This window comes from Phyllobates terribilis, unplaced genomic scaffold, assembly GCF_046119375.1.
Source record: "Phyllobates terribilis strain yellow unplaced genomic scaffold, ASM4611937v1 Scaffold_2717__1_contigs__length_111224, whole genome shotgun sequence".
NCBI lineage: Eukaryota > Metazoa > Chordata > Amphibia > Anura > Dendrobatidae > Phyllobates > Phyllobates terribilis.
Window position 1 is genome coordinate 1 of NW_027365474.1, and position 21,874 is coordinate 21,874.

Genomic DNA, 21,874 nt, shown 5'->3' on the forward strand with positions numbered 1-21,874 from the left:
CAATCATCCCCCCAACAGCCGGGGACCCCGCCAATCATCCCCCCAACACCCGGGGACCCCGCCAATCATCCCCCCAACAGCCGGGGACCCCGCCAATCATCCCCCCAACAGCCGGGGACCCCGCCAATCATCCCCCCAACAGCCGGGGACCCCGCCAATCATCCCCCCAACAGCCGGGGACCCCGCCAATCATCCCCCCAACAGCCGGGGACCCCGCCAATCATCCCCCCAACAGCCGGGGACCCCGCCAATCATCCCCCCAACAGCCGGGGACCCCGCCAATCATCCCCCCAACAGCCGGGGACACCACTAATATAACCAGGACCCCGCTGATACACTGGGGGATCTGTGGTCACCTTTCTCCAGTAGATCCTTGATCTGGGTCGTGTGCTGGGACAGGAGAGCAGAGCGGGGAATCGAGCAGATCACTTCCCCTGCAGGGAGATCCTCATGTGTCAGCACCCCATACTGCCAGACCGAGTCTTCTGCGCTAATGTACACCTGAAGAACAGACAGACAGCGGCCATAATGGTGTCCCCCACTCTCCCCTGCAGTAGGAGGCAGCGTGACACCCAGTATGTCAGGACCCCAAACAATACTCCACCTTTGGGTTCAGTTGAATGGAAACTTTTTGGCACCAGCCGAGAAAATGTAGGAGTGCAGCCTTCTCCTCATCCTCCCCTACCTGAAAACAAGGAAAAACCAAACTGGTAGAACCAGTGCAGTACTGGTGATGTCATAGAGTGCACCCAGTGATGTCATGACACGGGGCGCCCTGTGACGTCCTATAGTGCACCCGGTGATGTCATGACAAGGGGCGCCCTGTGACGTCCTATAGTGCACCCGGTGATGTCATGACACGGGGCGCCCTGTGACGTCCTATAGTGCACCCGGTGATGTCATGACACGGGGCGCCCTGTGACGTCCTATAGTGCACCCGGTGATGTCATGACACGGGGCGCCCTGTGACGTCCTATAGTGCACCCGGTGATGTCATGACACGGGGCGCCCTGTGACGTCCTATAGTGCACCCGGTGATGTCATGACACGGGGCGCCCTGTGACGTCCTATAGTGCACCCGGTGATGTCATGACACGGGGCGCCCTGTGACGTCCTATAGTGCACCCGGTGCTGTCATGACACGGGGCGCCCTGTGACGTCCTATAGTGCACCCGGTGCTGTCATGACACGGGGCGCCCTGTGACGTCCTATAGTGCACCCGGTGATGTCATGACACGGGGCGCCCTGTGACGTCCTATAGTGCACCCGGTGATGTCATGACACGGGGCGCCCTGTGACGTCCTATAGTGCACCCGGTGATGTCATGACACGGGGCGCCCTGTGACGTCCTATAGTGCACCCGGTGATGTCATGACACGGGGCGCCCTGTGACGTCCTATAGTGCACCCGGTGATGTCATGACACGGGGCGCCCTGTGACGTCCTATAGTGCACCCGGTGCTGTCATGACACGGGGCGCCCTGTGACGTCCTATAGTGCACCCGGTGCTGTCATGACACGGGGCGCCCTGTGACGTCCTATAGTGCACCCGGTGATGTCATGACACGGGGCGCCCTGTGACGTCCTATAGTGCACCCGGTGATGTCATGACACGGGGCGCCCTGTGACGTCCTATAGTGCACCCGGTGATGTCATGACACGGGGCGCCCTGTGACGTCCTATAGTGCACCCGGTGATGTCATGACACGGGGCGCCCTGTGACGTCCTATAGTGCACCCGGTGATGTCATGACACGGGGCGCCCTGTGACGTCCTATAGTGCACCCGGTGCTGTCATGACACGGGGCGCCCTGTGACGTCCTATAGTGCACCCGGTGCTGTCATAACACGGGGCGCCCTGTGACGTCCTATAGTGCACCCGGTGATGTCATGACACGGGGCGCCCTGTGACGTCCTATAGTGCACCCGGTGATGTCATAACACGGGGCGCCCTGTGACGTCCTATAGTGCACCCGGTGATGTCATACACTGAACAATGACGTTGTCCGAAGACGCTGCGGCCACAGGAGCGGGTTTAGGCCTGTAGTAGTGCGGCCTGTGGAGCTATGTGGAATAGCGGCTCCTGCACACTGGAGAAACAGCGGCAGCGTCTCCGGACTCGTCTCCATCGGTCAGTGATCGCACAGGAGCTGCCGCAGCGCCTCCGGGTGATTGTGGTGGCCTCGGTGCCTGGAGACGGTGTGTCCGCACACAGCAGTGACGTCCGCCCTCCCCGGTGCAGTCAGTCACCCCGCGGCTCCGGCACCTTCCGTCTCTTGCTCTCCGCGCTCATGCTGCCTCCTCTGCGGCTTCACTCAGCGCGTGTTTCCGGGTGAGGTGGTCACGTGTCATACTGCCGGCGCGAGCTGGGCTTGGAACAGTCACGTGGGTTACATAAACTCCGCCCTTCGTAGATGATCGGTTCCCGGCTGAGAGGCGGAGCTCCGGCTGCTGTCACCGCGGAATTAGAGAACGGGACTGGAGCAGCCCGGCCGCCAGGGACGCTATAGAGCAGCTCGGAGGTGACCGGAGATCAGCGCGGGGCACCAGTTACCAGGGAGATAACGGCGCCGGGGGAGGAGCTGCGTGTGAGGGGAGGAGCATGGCCAGGAGGAGGGGCTGTGTGAAGGGAGGAGCATGGGCAGTGGGCAGTGGGCAGTGGGGGAGCTGGGAGGGGAGTAGCATGGCCAGGAGGAGGGGCTGTGTGAGGGGAGGAGGAGGGGCTGTGTGAGGGGAGGAGCATGGCCAGGAGGAGGGGCTGTGTGAGGGGAGGAGGAGGGGCTGTGTGAGGGGAGGAGCATGGCCAGGAGGAGGGGCTGTGTGAGGGGAGGAGCATGGCCAGGAGGAGGGGCTGTGTGAGGGGAGGAGCATGGCCAGGAGGAGGGGCTGTGTGAGGGGAGGAGCATGGCCAGGAGGAGGGGCTGTGTGAGGGGAGGAGGAGGGGCTGTGTGAGGGGAGGAGCATGGCCAGGAGGAGGGGCTGTGTGAGGGGAGGAGCATGGCCAGGAGGAGGGGCTGTGTGAGGGGAGGAGCATGGCCAGGAGGAGGGGCTGTGTGAGGGGAGGAGCATGGCCAGGAGGAGGGGCTGTGTGAGGGGAGGAGCATGGCCAGGAGGAGGGGCTGTGTGAGGGGAGGAGGAGGGGCTGTGTGAGGGGAGGAGCATGGGCAGTAGGAGGAGCTGTGTGAGGGGAGGAGCATGGCCAGGAGGAGGGGCTGTGTGAGGGGAGGAGCATGGGCAGTGGGGGAGCTGTGAGGGGAGGAGCATGGCCAGGAGGAGGGGCTGTGTGAGGGGAGGAGGAGGGGCTGTGTGAGGGGAGGAGCATGGCCAGGAGGAGGGGCTGTGTGAGGGGAGGAGGAGGGGCTGTGTGAGGGGAGGAACATGGGCAGTGGGGGGAGCTGTGAGGGGAGGAGCATGGGCAGTGGAGGGAGCTGTGTGAGGGGAGGAGCATGGGCAGTAGGAGGAGCTGTGTGAGGGGAGGAGCATGGCCAGGAGGAGGGGCTGTGTGAGGGGAGGAGCATGGGCAGTGGGGGGAGCTGTGAGAGGGGAGGAGTATGGGCAGTGGGGGGAGCTGTGAGAGGGGAGGAGTATGGGCAGTGGGGGGAGCTGTGAGGAGAGGAGCATAGGCAGTGGGGGGAGCTGTGAGAGGGGAGGGGTATGGGCAGTGGGAGGAGCTGTGTGAGGGGAGGAGCATGGACAGTGGGGGGAGCTGTGAGATGGGAGGAGTATGGGCAGTGGGGGGAGCTGTGTGAGGGGAGGAGCATAGGCAGTAGGAGGAGCTGTGTGAGGGGAGGAGCATGGGCAGTGGGGGGAGCTGTGAGAGGGGAGGAGTATGGGCAGTGGGGGGAGCTGTGAGGAGAGGAGCATAGGCAGTGGGGGGAGCTGTGAGAGGGGAGGGGTATGGGCAGTGGGAGGAGCTGTGTGAGGGGAGGAGCATGGACAGTGGGGGGAGCTGTGAGAGGGGAGGAGTATGGGCAGTGGGGGGAGCTGTGTGAGGGGAGGAGCATAGGCAGTAGGAGGAGCTGTGTGAGGGGAGGAGCATGGGCAGTGGGGGGAGCTGTGAGCGGGGAGGAGCATGGGCAGTGGGGGGAGCTGTGAGAGGGGAGGAGCATGGGCAGTGGGGGGAGCTGTGAGAGGGGAGGAGTATGGGCAGTGGGGGAAGCTGTGAGAGGGGAGGAGCATGGGCAGTGGGGGGAGCTGTGAGAGGGGAGGAGCATGGGCAGTGGGGGGGAGCTGTGAGAGGGGAGGAGCATGGGCAGTGGGGGGAGCTGTGAGAGGGGAGGAGTATGGGCAGTGGGGGAAGCTGTGAGAGGGGAGGCGTATGGGCAGTGGGGGAAGCTGTGAGAGGGGAGGAGCATGGGCAGTGGGGGGAGCTGTGAGAGGGGAGGAGCATGGGCAGTGGGGGAGCTGTGAGAGGGGAGGAGCATGGGCAGTGGGGGGAGCTGTGAGAGGGGAGGAGCATGGGCAGTGGGGGGAGCTGTGAGAGGGGAGGAGCATGGGCAGTGGGAGGAGCTGTGTGAGGGAGGGGCAGGGGAGGAGCTATGTAAGGGCGGGGCAGAAGAGGAGCATAGGCTTTGGGTGGAGCTATGTGAGGAGAGGGAATGCCAAGAGTGTGCAAAGCCGTCATCAAAGCAAAAGGTGGCTACTGTGAAGACCCTAGAATATAAGACATATTTTCAGTTGTTTCACACTTTTTTGTTAAGTATATAATTCCACATGTGGTAATTCATAGTTTTGATGCCTTCAGTGTGAATGTACAATTTCCATAGTCAAGAAAATACAGAAAAATCTTTAAATGAGAAGGTGTGTCCAAACTTTTGGTCTGTACTGTATATGTCTACATTGTGGATATTAGATGGTACCATTTTTCTCCTTTGCTGGTCACCTTTGGTCATCTATGAATGTGGGGTGGGCGGTACGCATGTCCCCAGTGCCTGCTGCTGTGTCCTCGCCGGCCGTATCTATATGTGCTCGGGGATGCATGGTCACGTGACTCCCATGTGATCGCGACATCACGGATCACATGATGCAGTTGCCGTGCATGCGGCGGTGGGTCGCTGACGGCCATGCGTTCATTGGCTTGAAGTTTACACACCTCTTTTTTTCATTGGTTGATGGGGCCTTTTAAACCCTTCCCACGTCCCTGTACGCCACCCCTTGACGAAGGCAGCCGTGCCGAAACGCGCGTCGGGGCGAGCACTAGTGAGGAGCAGATCTTTAACCACTGTGGTTGTAAGTATGTTTTTCTGATGCATGTCATACTGTGGCCGCTTGGAATCCTCTCTATTTATGTGAGTGTTCCAGTTCATAGTTGAGGGGTCATGGTAATATCTACTTGCTGCTCTGGGCACATGCTTTTATATCAGAATCCTTACCGGGCTGGAGTCCTCATTGATCATGCCTTTTATTGACCTTTCCATGACTTACCTCTGAGTTTGTGATTCTCATTACCGATTTATTTTCACTAATAAAATTTTGTAATTTCATGATTCAGGACGTTTTTCAAAGTCTTTTTGCTCTCTTTCTTTTCCATGTAATTAACTTTGCTTCGTTAGTCCTCACCCCATTGGTCTATATGTCCTTTACTGGGGTATTACCAATCAGGTTTAGATATATCTTCTACCCTACTTTTCCATTTTTTGGGCTATACGTTGCTGTGTGCAGGGACCCCGTTCACTGAACGGCCAATCCAAGCGCTCTCCTTCAGCTAAACTGAATCGTCTCTGCGATCGGTGTGGTAAGTTCTTCTGTTTATCCCTTTTATTTTCTGTACTGTATATGCTATATTGTTTTGTCCCCTTTGTAAAATCTTTTTGCATATTTTTTTATAAACACTGCCTTCCTTTGGATTAAATATAAAATGTAATAGTTCTGTTCCTTTTGTTCTGTAACCGCGCCTCGAAGCCATATACGCTACCAGAACCAGGCGTCCTGTCCGCCTGTATAACGACTGGTGGTGGCAGCGAGTAGTCTGGGGCTATCGTGGAATCTGCAGTAACTGTACGAGGTGCTCGTGGTTATTGCTAACCTGAACCGTTTGTTTGCTAAACCCTGAGTGCACGGGTCCCCGCTACCACACGGACTGTGCTTCCTCTTACCACTTTGTTTTATTTTTCCTGTTTTGCCCAAAGGGCCGTATTTACTTTGAAGAACTCTATGCTGGTTTATGCCACATTCTAATAAACCAACAAGAAATTAAGAGGCCGCGTACCTGAGTCTACCTCTGTGTGCAGTCGAGTGAGCCGCTCTACCACAGGGGGTATATATATTCTATTAGTTGGAATCTGGAGGTGTAAATACCATACGCTGTTAGTTTACCGATAACCGGCCTATTGGTGCAAGCCGCCTGCAGCCTCCTCTGTTGATCATTGGCCAATCATGTAATTTTCTGGACGAAAAGGGGGCAGCAGAGAGCTGTTCGCTCCAAAGATCACAGCGGGTGGTTCTGCGTGACTCCCGGCCTGTGATATTATTGCCAATATATAATACACAGCTCAAAAAAATAAAGGGAAGACTTAAACAAAAGAATATAACTCCAAGTAAATGAAACTTCTGTGAAATCAAACTGTCCACTTAGGAAGCAACACTGATTGACAATCAATTTCACATGCTGCTGTGCAAATGGAATAGACAATAGATGGAAATTATTGGCAATTATCAAGACACCCTCAATAAAGGAGTGGTTCTGCAGGTGGGGACCACAGACCACATCTCAGTGCTAATGCTTTCTGTCTGATGTTTTGGTCACTTTTGAATGTTGGTTGTGCTTTCACACTCGTGGTAGTATGAGACGGACTCTACAACCCACAGAAGTTGCTCAGGTAGTGCAGCTCATCCAGGATGGCACATCAATGCGAGCTGTGGCAAGAAGGTTTGCTGTGTCTGTCAGCGTAGTGTCCAGAGGCTGGAGGCGCTACCAGGAAACAGGCCAGTACACCAGGAGATGAGGAGGGGGCCGTAGGATGGCAACAACCCAGCAGCAGGACCGCTACCTCCGCCTTTGTGCAGGGAGGAACAGGAGGAGCATTGCCAGAGCCCTGCAAAATGACCTCCAGCAGGCCACAAATGTGCATGTGTCTGCCCAAACGGTTAGAAACCGACTCCATGCGGGTGATATGAGGGCCCGACGTCCACATATGGGGGTTGTTCTCTAAGCCCAACACCGTGCAGGACGCTTGGCATTTGCCACAGAACACCAGGATTGGCAAAGTGGCCACTGGCGCCCTGTGCTCTTCACAGATGAAAGCAGGTTCACACTGAGCACATGTGACAGACGTGACAGAGTATGGAGACGCCGTGGAGAGCGATCTGCTGCCTGCAACATCCTTCAGCATGACCGGTTTGGCAGTGGGTCAGTAATGGTGTGGGGTGGCATTTCTCTGGAGGGCCGCACAGCCCTCCATGTGCTCGCCAGAGGTAGCCTGACTGCCATTAGGCACCGAGGTGAGATCCTCAGACCCCTTGTGAGACCATATGCTGGTGCAGTTGGCCCTGGGTTCCTCCTAATGCAGGACAATGCCAGACCTCATGTGGCTGGAGTGTGTCAGCAGTTCCTGCAAGATGAAGGCATTGAAGCTATGGCCTGGCCACCCATTCCCCAGACCTGAATCCGATTGAGCACATCTGGGACATCATGTCTCGCTCCATCCACCAACGTCACGTTGCACCACAGACTGTCCAGGAGTTGGCGGATGCTTTAGTCCAGGTCTGGGAGGAGATCCCACAAGAGACCATCCGCAACCTCATCAGGAGCATCCCAGGCGTTGTAGGGAGGTCATACAGGCACGTGGAGGCCACACACAATACTCGGCCTCATCAGGAGCATGCCCAGGAGTTGTAAGGAGGTCATACAGGCACGTGGAGGCCACACACAATACTCAGCCTCATCAGGAGCATGCCCAGGCGTTGTAGGGAGGTCATACAGGCACGTGGAGGCCACACACAATACTCAGCCTCATCAGGAGCATGCCCAGGCATTGTAGGGAGGTCATACAGGCACGTGGAGGCCACACACAATACTCAGCCTCATCAGGAGCATGCCCAGGCGTTGTAGGGAGGTCATACAGGCACGTGGAGGCCACACACAATACTCAGCCTCATCAGGAGCATGCCCAGGCGTTGTAGGGAGGTCATACAGGCACGTGGAGGCCACACACAATACTCAGCCTCATCAGGAGCATGCCCAGGCGTTGGAGGGAGGTCATACAGGCACGTGGAGGCCACACACAATACTCAGCCTCATCAGGAGCATGCCCAGGCGTTGTAGGGAGGTCATACAGGCACGTGGAGGCCACACACAATACTCAGCCTCATCAGTAGCATGCCCAGGCATTGTAAGGAGGTCATACAGGCACGTGGAGGCCACACACAATACTCAGCCTCATCAGGAGCATGCCCAGGCGTTGTAGGGAGGTCATACAGGCACGTGGAGCCAAACACACAATACTCAGCCTCATCAGGAGCATGCCCAGGCGTTGTAGGGAGGCCATACAGGCACGTGGAGGCCACACACAATACTCAGCCTCATCAGGAGCATGCCCAGGCGTTGTAGGGAGGTCATACAGGTACGTGGGGGCCACACACAATACTGAACCTCATCAGGAGCATGCCCAGTGTAGCGTCGGCGTCCCTGCCTCCTGCTCACCTCTCTGCTCCGTGCCCGGCGTCTTCCTCCCGCTCTGCTGGCAGCGCGCGCTCCTTTCCGGCCACTGTGCTTAGGGAGCGCTCGCGCTCCCCCTCTCTTAAAGGGGCCGCGCACGCCGTCCTAAGGAGTCCCCGGCCAATGGCCGGAGGATCTCTCCATATATAAGGCACCTCCTCCAAAATGGAGGTGCCCGAGCAATGTTGTTGCATAGCCTATCACTCTGCTTCAGCCCTCAGGTCCCGTTACCAGATACCTGCCAGTTTCCTGCTTGATACCTGCCTGATACGTGTCTTCCTGCTGACATTCCTGCCGTCCGACAGTCTGCCTACCAGCCCTGCCAGTCTGTCTATGGACCTGTCTGCCCGCTCACCTGGGAGCGCTCACCTGCTACCTGCCTGCTAGCCTACCTGGAGGCCCTGCCGTCACGTGCTGTGACCACCTGCCTGTCCAGAGACTCTTACCCGCTCACCTGCTACCTGCCTGCTAGCCTACCTGGAGGCCCTGCCGTTACGTGCTGTGACCACCTGCCTGTCCAGAGACTCTTACCCGCTCACCTGGGAGCGCCTACCTGCTACCTGCCTGCTAGCCTACCTGGAGGCTCAGCCGTCACTTGCTGTGACCACCTGCCTGTCCAGAGACTCTCGCTCGCTCACCTGGGAGCGTCCACCTGCTACCTGCCTGCTAGCCTACCTGGAGGCTCAGCCGTCACTTGCTGTGACCACCTGCCTGTCCAGAGACTCTCGCCTGGGAGCGTCCACCTGCTACCTGCCTGCTAGCCTACCCAGAGACTGTCCCCGTCACTTGCCGTGACCTTCTGCCCTCTTACCCAGAGACTGTCCCCGTCACTAGCCGTGACTGCCTGCCCGCCTTCCCTGGGAGCCACCCGCTTCCTTACAAGGACTGCCCCTTTGTATAGTTGCTCAGAGGTTCCACCTCCCAGCCCCTTTACAGTTTGCTCGGGCCATGGAACCCGGTGGCACCCAAGCTCCCTCGCTCTCGGACCTATGTCATGAACTGTCCCGTCAGAGGTCCCAACAGGAGTCCATCCTGAGTCATCTGCGGAATGTCAACTCTCGCCTGGACACTCTGACTGCTCCACCAGCAACCACCGCTAGTGTCATGACTCGCAGCCCGGCAGCGCCGCTGCCCACCAATACCATGGCATCCTGCCCCGGACCCCGGCTTTCTGCACCTCCTCGCTTCGGAGGCGACCCCGCTCAAGCTCGGGGCTTCATAAACCAGTGCACCCTGCACTTTGAACTCCTGTCCCACCAGTTTATCTCCGACCGGGCCAAAGTAGCCTTCATCATGTTCCATCTCACGGGGGAGGCACTGGCTTGGCTAAATCCTCTATGGGAGAGAGGAGCCCCCTGGTGTCCAACCTGCCAGCCTTCCTCACGGCTTTCCGGAAAGTCTTCGACGAACCCGGACGGAAAACCTCATCCGCATCATCTCTGCTACGCTTCCATCAAGGAAATCTCACCGTGGGCCAATATGCCATACGGTTCCGTACCCTTGCTTCGGAGGTGGCCTGGGATAACAACGCCCTGGTGTCTGTCTTTTGGGAGGGTCTGTCCGGCCGTATTAAAGATGAACTCGCCGGTCGGGACATTCCTACCACTCTCGACGACTTAATAACTCTTGCCACCCGGATTGACATCCGGTTCCAGGAACGCGCCAAAGAGGTCACCCGTGAGAGGAGGTTTCCACGTCTAGCCCCTACCTTTCAGAAACCCGTCACTTCTCCCGCTACTCCCCAGGCGCACTCATCCGAGCCTATGCAGGTCGACCAGACCAAGATGGTCAAGACCCGTCAAGAGTTACGCCGAGCCGAGGGGAGCTGCTTCTACTGTGGCAGTAAGGAGCACCGGATCCGTTCCTGCCCGGAGAGGTCGGGAAACGCCTGTGTCTAGGATCGCTCAGAGAGGTCGTCCTAGACAAGAGTAAACCCTCTCCATCCCTGATGCTGTCTGTTTCTATCATCTGCGGGGAGAACCGTTATTTTGAACTAGCCCAACTTGACTCTGGAGCTGCTGGAAATCTCATTTCTCAGTCCCTGGTAGAGAAATACCGCATTCCCACCAAACCTCTGGCTGTACCCTTATCTGTCGCTGCCGTGGATGGGGGCCTCTTACCACGTCCCATCCAACTCATCACCGAATCCATAACTCTGCAGGTGGGAATGCTGCACTCTGAGAGCATCTTCTTTCATGTTCTGCCTGGACTCTCTCACGCCCTCTTGTTAGGCCTACCTTGGCTTCAGAAACATGCACCCGTGCTTGATTGGCAGACCGGAGAAGTCCTTCGCTGGGGACAGGACTGCCATAAGACTTGTTTAGTTCCCGTCCTTCCTGTCCGTCCTTCTCCTACCCCAGCCAATCTACCTGGTCTTCCGGTTCCCTATTAGTCTTATGCGGACGTCTTTAATAAAAAGGAGGCAGAGACATTACCCCCTCATAGACCATACGACTGCCCAATCGACCTGATACCCGGCGCTACTCCTCCCCGTGGGCGTATTTACCCTTTATCCGCTGCTGAGACCCGGTCCATGTCTGAATATATTGAGGAGAATCTGGTCCGGGGATTTATCCGGAAATCTACCTCCCCGGCGGCAGCAGGCTTCTTCGTTAAAAGAAGGATGGCTCACTCCGTCTCTGTATAGACTATAGAGGCCTTAACCAGATCACGGTGAAGAATAAATACCCCCTTCCGCTCATTCCGGAATTATTTGACCGTCTCAGGGGGGCTAGGATCTTCACCAAGCTGGACATCCGTGGGGCCTATAACCTGGTCCGTATCCGTCAAGGGGATGAATGGAAGACTGCATTCAACACCCGGGATGGTCACTATGAATACCTGGTAATGCCCTTCGGTCTCTGTAACGCTCCTGCCGTCTTTCAAGAGTTGGTCAATGACATCTTCCGGGACCTTCTCTACTCCTGCGTAGTGGTGTACCTGGACGACATCTTGGTCTTCTCTCCGGATCTTCTCACTCACCGGAGGGATGTTCGTCAGGTTCTGCTCAGGCTCAGGCAGAACCACCTCTACGCTAAATATGAGAAGTGCCTCTTTGAGCAGACCTCGCTTCCGTTTTTGGGCTACATAATCTCTCAGACCGGCTTACGAATGGATCCTGAGAAACTGTCTGCCATCGAGAAGTGGCCTCGACCAGAGGGGTTGAAGGCTATTCAGCTGTTCCTGGGCTTCGCCAACTACTACCGCCTCTTCATACCGCACTTCTCTTCCCGGTCTGCCCCAATCTCTGCGCTCACCCGTAAGGGTACTAATCCCAGAGAATGGCCGCCCGAAGAAGAGGAAGCCTTTCTTTCCTTAAAACAGGCTTTCTCTTCCGCCCCGGTGCTGCATCGTCCGGACGGCAACAAACAATTCTTCCTGGAAGTTGACGCCTCCTCCTCTGGAGCCAGAGCAGTACTTACCGAAGAGTCGCCTTCCGGAAGAATGGTAACTTGCGGCTTCTTCTCCAAACGCTTCTCCTCTTCTGAGCGCAACTATTCTATAGGAGACCGAGAGTTATTGGCCATTAAGCTGGCATTGGAGGAGTGGCGTTACCTGCTCGAGGGGGCTCTTCACCCGGTAATAATTTACACGGACCACAAGAACTTGGCTTACCTCCAGAGTGCCCAGAGACTTAACCCGCGCCAAGCCCGGTGGTCCTTGTCTTTTGCTCGCTTTGATTTCGTTCTTCATTTTCGTCCGGCAGACAAAAACATCAAAGCTGACGCCTTGTCCCGATCCTTCCTGGTGTCTGATCTAGAGGAGGAACCGAAGCACATCATTGATCCCGCCAGAGTAATGCAGGTGGCCCCCGTGAATCTAAATAGTTTCCCTCCCGGTAAGACGTTCGTAACTGTACCTGATCGGAAGAAGATCCTACACTGGGGTCACTCGTCTAGGCTAGCTGGCCACGCCGGTCAGAAAAAGACCCTCCAGCTTATTACCCGGCACTACTGGTGGCCTACCCTGCACAAGGACGTAATAGACTTTGTTTCAGCCTGTGTGTCCTGCGCCCGCAACAAGGTTCCGAGACACCTGCCTGCCGGCCGCCTCCTTCCTCTTCCAGTACCTGCTGCCCCCTGGCAGCATATAGCTATGGACTTTATAACAGATCTCCCTGTCTCTGCCGGTTGTACGGTCATTTGGGTGGTCGCTGACCGCTTTTACAAGATGGCTCACTTCATTCCCCTGCCGGGCCTCCCGTCTGCACCCGAGCTGGCTAAAGACTTTATCCGCCATATCTTCCGTCTCCATGGCCTGCCCCTCCACATCGTGTCGGATCGTGGGGTTCAGTTCACCTCACGCTTCTGGAGAGCCACATGTAAGCTGCTGGACGTCACCCTGGACTTCTCCTCCGCTTACCACCCACAGTCCAATGGTCAAGTGGAGCGGATCAATCAGATCCTGACCAGTTACCTCCGGCACTTCGTTAATGCCCACCATTCAGACTGGGTGGATCTCCTACCATGGGCCGAATTCTCTTACAATAACCACGAGAGCGAATCTTCCTCCAAATCCCCGTTTTTTGTAGTCTTCGGTCAGCATCCTCGGATCCCATTTCCCGTCTCCACCTCGGTGGACAATCCGGCTGCGGAATCTCTCGTTAGCGAATTCTCCTCCATTTGGGAGAGTACCCGATCCGTACTCCTTCAGTCGTCCGAGCGGATGCAAAAACACGCTGACAAGAAACGCCTAGATCCTCCACAATTCCGTCCAGGGGCTAAGGTCTGGCTCTCGTCCAAGTATGTCCGGCTCAAGATTCCTTCCTATAAGTTAGGGCCTCGGTTCATCGGCCCACTGGAAGTTATCAAACAAATCAACCCGGTGGCCTATAAATTGAAACTCCCGGCCAACTTGCGGATCCCTAACTCCTTCCATGTATCTCTCCTCAAACCCGTGGTACTTAACTCTTTTTCCAAGTCTACAGGTACGCCTCCTGCTCCGGTTTCTGCTGAAGACGAGTTTGAGGTAGAGAATATTCTGGCCACCAAAAGGGTAAGAGGAAAGACCTTTTTTCTAGTGGATTGGAAGGGGTTTGGTCCTGAGGAGAGAACATGGGAGCCCCGGGAGAACATCCATGCCCCGCTCATCCTTGATAAATTTCTGTCTGGCCTAAAAAAGGGGGGGCCTAAAGGGGGGGGGTACTGTAGCGTTGGTGTCCCTGCCTCCTGCTAGGCAGGGACGCTGCTCCCCTCACCGCTCTGCTCCGATCCCGGTGTCTTCCTCCCGCTCTGCTGGCAGCGCGCGCTGCTTCCCGGCCACTGTGCTTAGGGCGCGCGCTCCCCCTCTCTTAAAGGGGCCGCGCGCGCCGTCCTAAGGAGTCCCCGGCCAATGGCCGGAGGACCTCACCATATATAAGGCACCTCCTCCAAAATGGAGGTGCCCAAGCAATGTTGTTGCATAGTCTATCACTCTGCTTCAGCCCTCAGGTCCCGTTACCAGATACCTGCCAGTCACCTGCCAGATTCCTGCTTGATACCTGCCTGATACGTGTCTTTCTGCTGACATTCCTGCGGTCCGACAGTCTGCCTACCAGCCCTGCCAGTCTGTCTATGGACCTGTCTGCCCACTCACCTGGGAGCGCTCACCTGCTACCTGCCTGCTAGCCTACCTGGAGGCCCTGCCGTCACATGCTGTGACCACCTGCCTGTCCAGAGACTCTTACCCGCTCACCTGCTACCTGCCTGCTAGCCTACCTGGAGGCCCTGCCGTCACATGCTGTGACCACCTGCCTGTCCAGAGACTCTCGCTCGCTCACCTGGGAGCGTCCACCTGCTACCTGCCTGCTAGCCTACCTGGAGGCTCAGCCGTCACTTGATGTGACCACCTGCCTATCCAGAGACTCTCGCCCGCTCGCCTGGGAGCGTCCACCTGCTACCTGCCTGCTACCCTACCCAGAGACTGTCCCTGTCACTTGCCGTGACCTTCTGCCCTCTTACCCAGAGACTGTCCCCGTCACTAGCCGTGACTGCCTGCCCGCCTTCCCTGGGAGCCACCCGCTTCCTTACAAGGACTGCCCCTTTGTATAGTTGCTCAGAGGTTCCACCTCCCAGCCCCGTTACACCCAGGCGTTGTAGGGAGGTCATACAGGCACGTGGAGGCCACACACAATACTCAGCCTCATCAGGAGCATGCCCAGGGGTTGTAGGGAGGTCATACAGGCACGTGGAGGCCACACACAATACTGAGCCTCATCAGGAGCATGCCCAGGCGTTGTAGGGAGGTCATACAGGCACGTGGAGGCCACACACAATACTCAGCCTCATCAGGAGCACGCCCAGGCGTTGTAGGGAGGTCATACAGGCACGTGGAGGCCACACACAATACTCAGCCTCATCAGGAGCATGCCCAGGTGTTGTAGGGAGGTCATACAGGCACATGGAGGCCACACACAATACTGAGCCTCATCAGGAGCATGCCCAGGCGTTGTAGGGAGGTCATACAGGCACGTGGAGGCCACACACAATACTCAGCCTCATCAGGAGCATGCCCAGGGGTTGTAGGGAGGTCATACAGGCACGTGGAGGCCACACACAATACTGAGCCTCATCAGGAGCATGCCCAGGCGTTGTAGGGAGGTCATACAGGCATGTGGAGGCCACACACAATACTCAGCCTCATCAGGAGCATGCCCAGGCGTTGTAGGGAGGTTATACAGGCACGTGGAGGCCACACACAATACTCAGCCTCATCAGGAGCATGCCCAGGCGTCGTAGGGAGGTCATACAGGCACGTGGAGGCCACACACAATACTCAGCCTCATCAGGAGAATGCCCAGGCGTCGTAGGGAGGTCATACAGGCAGTGGAGGCCACACACAATGCTCAGCCTCATCAGGAGCACGCCCAGGCGTTGTAGGGAGGTCATACAGGCACGTGGAGGCCACACACAATACACAGCCTCATCAGGAGCACGCCCAGGCGTTTTAGGGAGGTCATACAGGCACGTGGAGGCCACACACAATACACAGCCTCATCAGGAGCATGCCCAGGCGTTGTAGGGAGGTCATACAGGCACGTGGAGGCCACACACAATACACAGCCTCATCAGGAGCATGCCCAGGCGATGTAGGGAGGTCATACAGGCACGTGGAGGACACACACAATACTGAGCCTCATCAGGAGCATGCCCAGGCGTTGTAGGGAGGTCATACAGGCACGTGGAGGCCACACACAATACTCAGCCTCATCAGGAGCATGCCCAGGCGTTGTAGGGAGGTCATACAGGCACGTGGAGGCCACACACAATACTCAGCCTCATCAGGAGCATGCCCAGGCGTTGTAGGGAGGTCATACAGGCACGTGGAGGCCACACACAATACTCAGCCTCATCAGGAGCATGCCCAGGCGTTGTAGGGAGGTCATACAGGCACGTGGAGGCCACACACAATACTCAGCCTCATCAGGAGCATGCCCAGGCGTTGTAGGGAGGTCATACAGGCACGTGGAGGCCACACACAATACTCAGCCTCATCAGGAGCATGCCCAGGCGTTGTAGGGAGGTCATACAGGCACGTGGAGGCCACACACAATACTGAGCCTCATCAGGAGCATGCCCAGGCGTTGTAGGGAGGTCATACAGGCACGTGGAGGCCACACACAATACTCAGCCTCATCAGGAGCATGCCCAGGCGTTGTAGGGAGGTCATACAGGCACGTGGAGGCCACACACAATACTCAGCCTCATCAGGAGCATGCCCAGGCGTTGTAGGGAGGTCATACAGGCACGTGGAGGCCACACACAATACTCAGCCTCATCAGGAGCATGCCCAGGTGTTGTAGGGAGGTCATACAGGCACGTGGAGGCCACACACAATACTCAGCCTCATCAGGAGCATGCCCAGGCGTTGTAGGGAGGTCATACAGGCACGTGGAGGCCACACACAATACTCAGCCTCATCAGGATCATGCCCAGGTGTTGTAGGGAGGTCATACAGGCACGTGGAGGCCACACACAATACTCAGCCTCATCAGGAGCATGCCCAGGCGTTGTAGGGAGGTCATACAGGCACGTGGAGGCCACACACAATACTCAGCCTCATCAGGATCATGCCCAGGTGTTGTAGGGAGGTCATACAGGCACGTGGAGGCCACACACAATACTCAGCCTCATTGTGACTTGTTTTAAGGACATTACATCACAGTTGGATCGGCCTGTAGTGGGTTTTTCCACATTAATTTTGGGGGTGACTCCACATCCAGGCCTTCATTGGGTAATAAATGTGATTTCCATTGATGATTTTTGTGTGATTTTGTTGTCAGCACATTCAGCTTCTACAGAACAAAGTATTCAATGAGAAGATTTCATCCATTCACATCTAGGAGGGGGGATTTCAGGGGTCCCGATATTTTTTTGAGCAGTGTATGAGGGGAGATAAAGGATAGACCACCAAGCAGAATAATAATAGTGTGTATACAATTGTGTGATGGGCTTTGCTAGGTATACAGGACTAGATGAACAGTCAATTGGGATACTGTTAGAACCTTGCTGTTAGTTTTTTTTTCCTTTGCTGGTCACATGACCTTGTTGGCCTATTTAATCCTGCTCCGCCCTTCTGGCTTTGCTGGACTTCATTGTATATCTACTTTCTAGCTAGCCTGTGCTCTGTGTCTTGCTCTGTTAGTTTGCTTGGTCTACGGACCTCTATGTTCTTTATATTTTGTTTGTTCGTCTGTCTGCTGCTATTTCTGTTAGGAGGTGTCCCATATTCCTCCCAGTCCTTAGTACTTGTAGGGATTCCTTCCCCACATCTATAGGTCTTCGTACAGACTAGATTAGGACTTTAGCAGGTCTGATCGCAGGATCAGGTTCCCTGTTACATCGTAGGGATTCAGCTGAGTTCTATCGTAGGGACAGATCTCCTCTCTTTCCTTAGCTCTGGTAGCAGAACATAACAGTAAGTCCAGCCTGCAAATTCTCTAAGGAAAGATTTTTTTTTTTTGTTCCATCATGGTGTCGGTTCAGGATTTGGCTAAACACCTGCAGGGACTCTCTCTGGAAGTGGCCGAGCTCCGTCAGCACGTGAGTAACTGTTCTGGAGCACATTTCTTGGAGCCTAAGGTATGTTTGCCGGATTTATTTTTTGGTGAACATCGAGAATTTTTTTCATTTAAAAATGCTTGCTTATTGTATTTTCGTTTGAGACCCAAGTCCTCTGGGGATGAATCCCAGCGCGTAGGGTTCATAATGTCACTTTTGCGCAAAGAGCCTCAGGAGTGGGCCTTTTCTTTGCAACCTAGTGATACATGCTTCAGATCAGTGGATAGTTTTTTTTCTGCTTTAGGACTATTATATGATGATCCTGACCGTGTCGCATCAGCTGAGACTGAGTTGAGACGTTTAAAACAAGGATCAGGTAATGTCGAAAAATATTGTACTCATTTCCGTCGTTGGTCTACTCAAACAGGGTGGAACGATTCTGCTCTGAAAAGTCTATTTCTTGCTGGGCTCAGTGAAAGGGTTAAAGACCTGCTAATTGCTTATCCTACACCTGAGGATTTGCAACAGGCTATGCAATTAGCTATACGGGTGGATAGAAGACTGCGTGCTAGGGTTAATGAGAGCAAATCCTCTGCTATGTCAGTTTCTGGTTATGATAATGTGTGTACTAACAGTGGTGAACCGATGGAGATTGGATCGGTGGCACCTCGCTCTCAAGAAAAAGACCGTCGTTTTTCGCAAGGCTTGTGTTTCTATTGCGGAAAATCTGGTCATTTGATTAAAGGCTGTGAGCTTCGTATGAAGAAAGAAAAAAAAATGGTCAGTCATGCCCGTATTGCCTGTTTAAATTCCAAGGGTATATTTTTAGCTGCTTCCACGATTGCTCAGGAAAAATTAATGGAATTTCGGGTGTTTGTTGATTGTGGGTCTACACTGAATGTAATTGATGGGGGATTCGTGGAAAAACTCAATTTAAAACCTGAACCTTTATCATCCCCCATTGCTGTGGTTTCTGTGGATGGTTCCCCTTTGAAGAATATTACTCTCAAGGTCTGTGAATTTCCTCTCACTATTAATGGTGTTCACCATGAGAAATTGGATTTGGTAGTTTTGAATAACTTGCCTTCTCCAGTAATATTGGGATTGCCCTGGTTAAAATTTCACAATCCTGTACTGGATTGGTCTACCAGTGAAATTAAATCCTGGAGCCATAAATGTTATGACAAGTGTTGTAACGGGCGTATTGCAGCTTTGGATAGGGGAGAATTGCCTGTTCCTATTCAGGATTTTTGGAGAGTTTTTTCTGAGAAAGAATCGCAGGTTTTGCCTCCCCATAGAGACTATGATTGTACCATTGAATTTGTCCCTGGAGCGACTCTTCCTAAAAGTCGTTTATTTAACCTTACTATTCCTGAGAGGAAGGCTTTGGAGGAATACATACAGACAAGCTTGGCCGCCGGTCACATTAGGCCCTCTAAGTCTCCTGTGGCGGTTGGATTTTTTTTTGTAAAAAAAAAGGACGGCGGTTTACGTCCTTGTCTGGATTTTCGTGAGATTAACAAAATTACGGTACGCAATCCTTACCCACTGCCATTGATTCCTGATCTGTTTAACCAGTTATTGGGGGCCAAGTGGTTCTCTAAAATTGACCTTAAGGGGGCATACAATCTGTTGCGCATGAAGGAGGGTGATGAATGGAAGACTGCTTTTAACACTCCTGTGGGTCATTTTGAGAATCTGGTTATGCCTTTTGGTCTTACTAATGCTCCTGCATTTTTTCAGAATCTGATTAATGACATCCTTAGACCTTTGATCGGTAAAAATGTGGTTGTGTATTTGGATGACATTTTGATTTATTCGCCAGATCTGGAGTCTCATTGGCGGAGCGTGCGTGAGGTATTACAGTTATTAATGGACAATTCGCTTTTTGCTAAGCTGGAGAAATGTGAGATCGCTGTACAGAGAATTAGTTTTTTGGGCTACATTATCTCCAGCAAAGGTTTTGAGATGGATCCGGTTAAGGTTCAGGCTGTGCAGGAATGGCCTAGGCCTATTGGTTTGAAATCGATACAGAGGTTTTTGGGTTTCGCCAATTACTATAGAAAATTCATAAAAAATTTTTCTAGTATTGTCAAACCTCTAACTGATCTCACCAGGAAAGGTGCTGATGCGGTTCAGTGGTCTTCTGAGGCCATTGAAGCTTTTGTATATCTCAAGGAGAGGTTCACCTCTGCTCCCATCCTTATGCAGCCTGATGTTACTAGGCCGTTTTTGGTTGAGGTTGATGCTTCCTCTGTGGGGGTTGGCGCAGTATTGTCTCAGGATAACGGGGATGGAGTACATCCCTGTGCCTTTTTTTCAAAAAAATTTTCGGAGACTGAATTGAATTACGATATTGGTAATCGGGAATTATTGGCTATTAAACTCGCATTTGAACACTGGCGCCACTTCTTGGAAGGTGCGGAATTTCCCGTTCAGGTTCTTACGGATCATAAAAATCTGATATATCTTGACGCTGCCAAGCGCCTGAATGCCCGTCAGGCTAGGTGGGCACTGTTTTTCTCGCGGTTTAATTTCTCCGTTACTTACATCCCTGGTACTAAGAATGTTAAGGCGGATGCCTTGTCTCGCAGTTTTTCTCCCATAGTCGGTGCTGAGAAAGAGGAAAACATTTTACAAGAAGGTGTTGTGATAGCTGCTTTAGACTCCGTTTTGGAAGATGAGATTCTTAAAGCTCAGGAGAATGCCCCATCTAACACTCCTCATGGGAGGTTGTTTGTGCCTGGGACCTTTAGGAGAGATTCGTTTGTTGAGTGTCACGAATCTCGGTTGGCAGGTCATCCCGGAATCTCTGAGACCAAGAGACTGGTGGGTCGCAGTTTTTGGTGGCCTGGATGGCAGAAGGAAGTCATTAAGTGGGTACGCCAATGTACTGTATGTGCTAGATCTAAGTCCTCACATACTCCTGCTGCGGGGTTGCTTTGTCCTTTGGAGGTCCCCAGTGCTCCTTGGACACATTTGGCTATGGACTTTATAACTGACCTTCCCCCCTCTGAGGGTTTTACTGTCATCTGGGTGGTCGTGGACCGTTTTAGCAAGATGTGTCACTTGGTTCCCTTCATCAAACTGCCCTGCGCTAAAACTCTCGCTAAGGCCTTTGTCAAGGAAATTGTCAGACTTCATGGCGTTCCTACTGACATTGTTTCTGATAGGGGTCCTCAGTTCGTGGCTCGTTTTTGGCGTGCCTTTTGTGACAGGTTGGGAATTCATTTGTCGTTTTCGTCCGGATATCATCCTGAATCTAATGGCCAGACAGAAAGGAAAAACCAGGATGTTGAGCAGTTCTTGCGTTGTTTTGTGGCAGACAATCAAGAGGGGTGGTCTGAGTTTCTGCCACTTGCCGAATTTGCTCTGAACAATCATACATCTTCTTCTGCTGGTTGTTCGCCTTTTTTTTGTTGTTCTGGGAGACATCCGTCGTTTGGGTCGTTCTCCAAGTTGGGATCTGCCGTGCCTGAGGAGGAGAATTTTTCCGGTGATTTGGAGAGAGTTTGGACGGATGTGCGTGGTAATCTTCAGGAGGCCAACAGAAAATCTAAAGACTACTTTGATAGGAAACGACAGGAGGTTTTGTTCGCTGTTGGTGACATGGTTTGGTTGTCCTCTAGGAATCTGCGGTTGAGGATTCCTTCTAAGAAATTGGGTCCCAAGTTTGTAGGGCCCTTTAAGGTGCTTCAGGTTGTCAACCAATCTGCTGTTAGGTTGGAGGTTCCTACCTCCTGGAGAATTAATCCGGTCTTTCATGTCTCTCTGTTAAAAAAAGCTGTTGTGTCGGATGGTGACGCCTCTGCCTCTGTTCCTCCGGTGGTGGAGGACGGGGAATATGAAATTTCTCGCATCCTTGACTCTAGACGGTATAGAGGTAGTTTGCAGTATCTTGTGGCCTGGAAAGGTTTCGGACCCGAGGATAACTCTTGGGTGAGGTCAGATGATGTTTCCGCGTCCAGACTTATCAGAGCGTTTCACAGGAGATTTCCTGATAAGCCTGGTCCTAGGGGATCCGGAGGATCCTCTTAGAAGGGGGGGTACTGTTAGAACCTTGCTGTTAGTTTTTTTTTCCTTTGCTGGTCACATGACCTTGTTGGCCTATTTAATCCTGCTCCGCCCTTCTGGCTTTGCTGGACTTCATTGTATATCTACTTTCTAGCTAGCCTGTGCTCTGTGTCTTGCTCTGTTAGTTTGCTTGGTCTACGGACCTCTATGTTCTTTATATTTTGTTTG

At 54.0% G+C, this 21,874-nt stretch overlaps 1 long non-coding RNA gene across 1 annotated transcript; it reads right to left on the reverse strand.

Moving 5' to 3' along the window:
- Window positions 1-361: 361 nt before the first annotated feature.
- On the reverse strand, window positions 362-2,585 carry LOC141246976 (uncharacterized). The gene is made up of 3 exons (XR_012310493.1): window positions 2,265-2,585; window positions 605-685; window positions 362-501 (listed from the first exon to the last, which is right to left on the reverse strand). It is a non-coding gene; the product is annotated as an uncharacterized lncRNA (long non-coding RNA).
- Window positions 2,586-21,874: the final 19,289 nt, after the last annotated feature.